Source organism: Kogia breviceps, chromosome 13 (assembly GCF_026419965.1).
Source record: "Kogia breviceps isolate mKogBre1 chromosome 13, mKogBre1 haplotype 1, whole genome shotgun sequence".
NCBI classification, from domain to species: Eukaryota; Metazoa; Chordata; class Mammalia; order Artiodactyla; family Physeteridae; genus Kogia; species Kogia breviceps.
This window is the reverse complement of record NC_081322.1, coordinates 56,766,110-56,772,109: the sequence shown is the minus strand read 5'-3', so window position 1 is coordinate 56,772,109 and position 6,000 is coordinate 56,766,110.

The following is a 6,000-nucleotide window of genomic DNA, read 5'->3' as shown; positions in this document are numbered from 1 at the left end:
TGTATTTAAAGATTAGGTCTTTAATCCATTTTGAGTTAATTTTTATGAGTGGTGAAAAATAAGGGTCCAGTTTGATTCTTTGGCATGTGGATATCCAGTTTTTCCAACAAAATTTATTGAAGAGGCTATCCTTTCCCAATTGTGTGTTCTTGGTTCCTTGTCAAAAATTAATCAACTGTATATGTGTGGGTTTATTTCTGGGATCTCTATTCTGTTCCACTGGTCCATGTGCCTGTTTTTAATGCCAGTACCATACTGTTTTGATTACTATAGTTTTTAAATATCGTTTGAAATTAGGAAGTGTGGTGCCTCCAACATTTTCTCCTTTCTTAAGATTGCTTTGGCTATTCAGGGTCTTTTGTGATTCCACAAAAACTATAGGATAGCCTTTTCTATTTCTGCGAAAAAATGTCATTGGAATTTTGATAGAAATTACATTGAGTCTGTAAATAGCTTTAAGTAGTATGGACATTTTCACAATATTAGTTCTTCCAATCCAGGAACATTGGATATCTTTCCATTTATTAGTGTGTATTCTTCTTTTCTCTTCAGCTGACTTTGCCTTACATGCCAAACAGATTCCTACTGAATCTGAATAAGATTTCTTAATCTTATTTGAACTTCCCTCTCTATCTTCTGTAGCTAAATTCTACCCATCCTTAAAAAGACAACTTAAGTTTTATTTCTTCCATGAATCTTCCAATTACTTTAACTCACAATGTCTGTGCTTCTCAGAGGCTCTTTTTCCACTCATATTTTCTGAGTTATCCCATGCCTTTCAAACTTGACCATGTAGATAACCAACTGGCAATCTAGAGATCTTAGAAACCACAGGATATACTTATATACTTTCATGGAAATTATTTTTTCTCTAAGACTTTGAGGGCAGAAAAACAATAGAAAAAAACTATTGGACATATTGTAGACTGCAACTATCACATGATATTTAAAAATAAACCTGGGATTTCAAAGACATTTCATTCTACTTAATGGCCACTTCTGGCCACATTGCCTGAGGATGTCTATTCTGTTTCCCTTTGCCATTTGTAAAGGTTCAATAAAAATTTGTTGAATCCTGGGATTCTTTTACTCTCTTGTCCTTGTCTGCAGAAAGTTCTTTTTCCATTCCTTTTTCAACAGGACTCTGAAACCCTAGAATCTCTACAGTATTGTAGAATTTTAATATGAGAGGAGCAAAAATAACTGAGTATTGCATTATATGAGGAAAAGCAAGCGTCTACTACTGAACACTCATTAAAAGATCAAGTTAGGTGTTTTATATTATGTTGAAACGTGTGAAAATGTTATATTTGTAAGTCAAAAATGGTAGATTATCAGCAGATAAATTATATAGTTCAACCCAAAGGTTTTCTTTCTCTTTTCATAATGCCTGAAGTCTGACAGAAATTTTAATAGAAGAAAACTAGTTGCATCAAGTCAATGAATCTTTCACATACTCTCAATTTCTTTCACGTTTCCTTTCTCTTCTCTCTCTTCCCTATTCCTCTATTTTATTTCAGCATTTAAAAATTTTCAGTTTCATCAATCAACCATCAGGGCAGGATTAATTGTGGGTTTTCACTTTCCATTTGAATATATTAATGTGCAGTCTATAATGGAACTCAAAACTATGACTGCTAGCTCAACACATCAGCTCACCCTTAGCTTACTTTCAATGGCACCACATTTGTTCTCTGAACGAAATCAAATTTTGATATCCAGTCCTCTAGAATAATACCATGAATATTACCTTTTTGTACAGTTAATACAAACCACTTTTTATTAATTTGATTTACATAAGAGTCAAGGTGAGGAATCATGTTGTTATCCATTATGAATCTTTTTATCATAAGTTATTAGACTGTATACATATTTAATATCAAAATAGAGGATATCCTCTCAGTCCATTCCACCAACCATGAAAAAATAGCTTAAATTTGCTGACAGGCAAGGCATTTAATACTTTCAAATCTAAGTGAAATATTTTTCCATAGTGTTTTTTCAGCATTTACAGTACGTTTGAGAGAGTATTCCTCAGATAAGTTCTATATTTCTTTTTCAATGCAAACCCCACAAATTTTAAATTTAATAACATCATGATATGTCAAATTATTATGATACTACTATTATTTTCAAACTTTTTATCCAAGTAATGATAGATTTATTAAAATTCTCATAGATAAAAATTTCCCATCATGCAAGTTTTTATTAAGGTTTTAATTCAAAAATTTAGCAAAAAGAATCATAACATTAAAATTAACTTTAAAGAAATCAGGGAGAAAATTTCAGTTGTTTGAGTTTGGGTCAGAGTTCTAGGAGGCTTTTAAAATTATGTTATTTATTTACTCTATAATATGCTAACATATTTAGACAATTTAAAAAGCTAGATTACTTTGTACATTTCATAATATGCAAGTATAAGTTATTATTAATCTTAAAAATATATATGATAAATTAATTCACATAAATATTATTTTAAAAAGCAGTATACAACAAACTTTGGGGTGTCAATATTTACCCAGAGAAGGTTTTTTCTAAATGTATTTTGTCACTCCCATATTAGTCCAATGTTAGCAACTTAATATACTTTTGAACATTTATCATATGCAGGATTTATAAGAAAAAACATTTTTTCATGAAGTCCTGGAAAATCATTTGCTGAATTTTAGAAACTGTGTGCATTTTACACATTTTGGAAATTAACTATTTTTTGTGCATAACCAACCCAAACTTCTGGTCTTTAAAGAACTGACTATGTCTAAAACAAATTGTCTATTTTATCTTAATATGAAGGCCAATCATAATTGACAATTCACCAGGAAGAAATCAGATTTCAATTTACTTTCCAAAAACTCACCATGACTTTTCAGTGATCTTAGGTGACCAAAAGATCTAGGAAAATTTGGTTTGTGAAAAAAATAATACACTAGAAAGAATCAGTAACAGAATAACTGAGGCAGAAGGACGAACAAGTGAGCTGCAAGACAGAATGGTGGAAATAACTGCTGAGGAGCAGAATAAAGAAAAAAGAATGAAAAGAATTGAAGACAATCTTGGAGACTTCTGTGACAACACTAAATGCAACAATATTAGAATTATAGGGGTCCCAGAAGAAGAAGAGACAAAGAAAGTGTCTGAGAAAATACTTGAAGAGATTATAGTGGAAAACTTCCCTAAGATGGGAAAGGAAATAGTCACCCAAGTCGAGGAAGCACAAAGAGTTCCCATATAGGATAAACCTTAGGAGAAACACACAAGGACAAATATTAATCAAACTAACAAAAATTAAATACAAAGAAAAAATATTAAAAGCAGCAAGGGAAAAACAAAAAATAACATACAAAGGAATCCCCATAATGTTATCAGCTGATTTTTCAGCAGAAAATCTGCAAGCCAGAAGGGAGTGGCAGGATATAATTTAAGTGATGAAAGAGTAAAACCTACAACCAAGATTACTCTACCTAGCAAGGATCTCATTCAGATTTGAAGGAGAATTCAAAAGATTTTCAGGCAAGCAAAAGCTAAGAGAATTCAGCACCACCAAAGCAGCTTTACAACAAATGCTAAAGGAACTTCTCTAGGTGGGAAACAAAAGACAAGAAAAAGACCCACAAAAACAAACCCCAAAGAATTAAGAAAATGGTAATAGGAACATACATATTGATAATAACCTTGAATGTAAATGGATTAAATGCTCCAACCAAAAGACACAGACTGGCTGAATGGTTACAAAAACAAGACCCATATATATGCTATCTACAAGAGACCCACTTCAGACCTAGGGACACATACAGACAGAAAGTGAAGGGATGGAAAAAGATATTCCATGCAAATAGAAACCAAAAGAAAGCTGTAGTAGCAACACTCGTATCAGATAAAATAGACTTTAAAATAAAGACTGTCACAAGAGATAAGGAAGGACACTGCATAATGATCAAGGGATCAATCTAAGAAGAAGATATAACAATTATAAATATTTATGCACCCAACATAGGAGCACCTCATACATAAGGCAAATGCTAACAACGATAAAAGGAGAAATCGACAGTAACACAATAATAGTAGGGGACTTTAACACCCCACTTTCACCAGTGGACAGATCATCCAAACAGAAAATAAATAAGGAAACACAAGCTTTAAATGACACAACATACCAGATAGATTTAATTGATGGTTATAGGACATTCCACTTGAAAGTGGCAGAAAACAATTTCTCCTCAAGTGCACATGGAACATTCTCCAGGATAGATCACAGCTTGAGTCACAAATCAAGCCTCAGTAAATTGAAATCATATCAAGCATCTTTTCTGACCACAATGATATGAGATTGGAAATCAATTACAGGAAAAAGAACCTGTAAAAAACACAAATACATGGAGGCTAAACAGTGCACTACTAAATAAACAAAAGATCACTGAAGAAGTCAAAGAAGAAATAAAAAAAATACATAGAAACAAATGACAATGAAAACATGACAACCCAAAACCTATGGGATGCAGCAAAAGCAGTTCTAATAGGGAAGTTTATAACAATTCAATCTCACCTCGAGAAACAAGAAAAATCTCAAATAAACAATCTAACCTTACACCTAAAGCAATGAGAGAAAGAAGAACAAAGAAAACCAAAAGTCTGTAGAATGAAAGTAATCATAAATATCACAGCAGAAATAAATGAAATAGAAATGAAGAAAACAATAGCAAAGATCAATGAAACTAAAAGGTTGTTCTTTAAGAAGATAAAAAAAAATTGATAAACCTTTAGCCAGACTCATCAAGAAAAAAAGGGAGAGGATGCAAATCAATAAAATTAGAAATGAAAAAGGAGAAATCACAACTGACACCGCAGAAATACAAAGGATTATAAGAGACTACTACAAGCAACTATATACCAATAAAATGGGCAACAACTAAGAAATGGAAAATTCCTGGAGAGGTACAGTTTTCCAAGACTGAACCAGGAAGAATTAGAAAATATAAACAGACTTATCACAAGTAAAACTGTAATTTAAAATCTTCCAACAAAGTCTAGAACCAGATGGTTTCACGGGTGAATTATATCAAACATTTAGAGAAGAGCTAACACCCATCCTTCTTGAACTCTTCCAAAAAATTGCTGAAGGAGGAACGCTCCCAAATTCGTTCTATGAAGCTACCATCACCCTGATACCAAAACCAGACAGGGATATCACAAAAAAAGAAAATTACAGACCAATATCACTGATGAATATAGATGCAAAAATCCTGAACAAAATATTAGCAAACAGAATCCAACAATACATCAAAAGGATCATACACCATGATCAAGTGGGATTTACCTCTGGAATGCAAGGATTCTTCAATATACACAAATCAATCAATGTGATACAACATATTAACAAATTAAGGAATAAAAACCATATGATCATCTCAATAGATGCAGAAAAAGCTTTTGACAAAATTCAACACCAATTCATGATAAAAACTCTCCAGAAAATGGGAGTAGAGGGAACCTGCCTCAACATAATAAAGGCCATATATGACAAACCCACAGCCAACATCATATGCAATGGTGAAAAACTGAAAGCATTTCCACTAAGATTAGGAACAAGGCAAGGATGTCCACTCTCACCACTCTTATTCAACATAGTTTTGGAAGTTCTAGCCATGGTAATCAGAGAAGAAAACGAAATAAAAGGAATACAAAATGGAAAAGAAGAGGTAAAAATGTCAATGTTTGCAGATGACATTATACTATACATAGAAAATCCTAAAGATGCCACCAGAAAACTACTAGAACTAATCAATGAATTTGGTAAGGTTGCAGGATACAAAAGTAATGCACAGAAATCTCTGGCATTACTATACACTAACAATGAAAAATCTGAAAGAGAAATTAAGGAAACAATCCCATTTACTATCGCAACAAAACGAATAAAATACTTAGGAATAAAGCTACATAAGGAGGCAAAAGACTTGTACTCAGTAAACTATAAATCACTGATGAAGGAAATCAAAGATGACA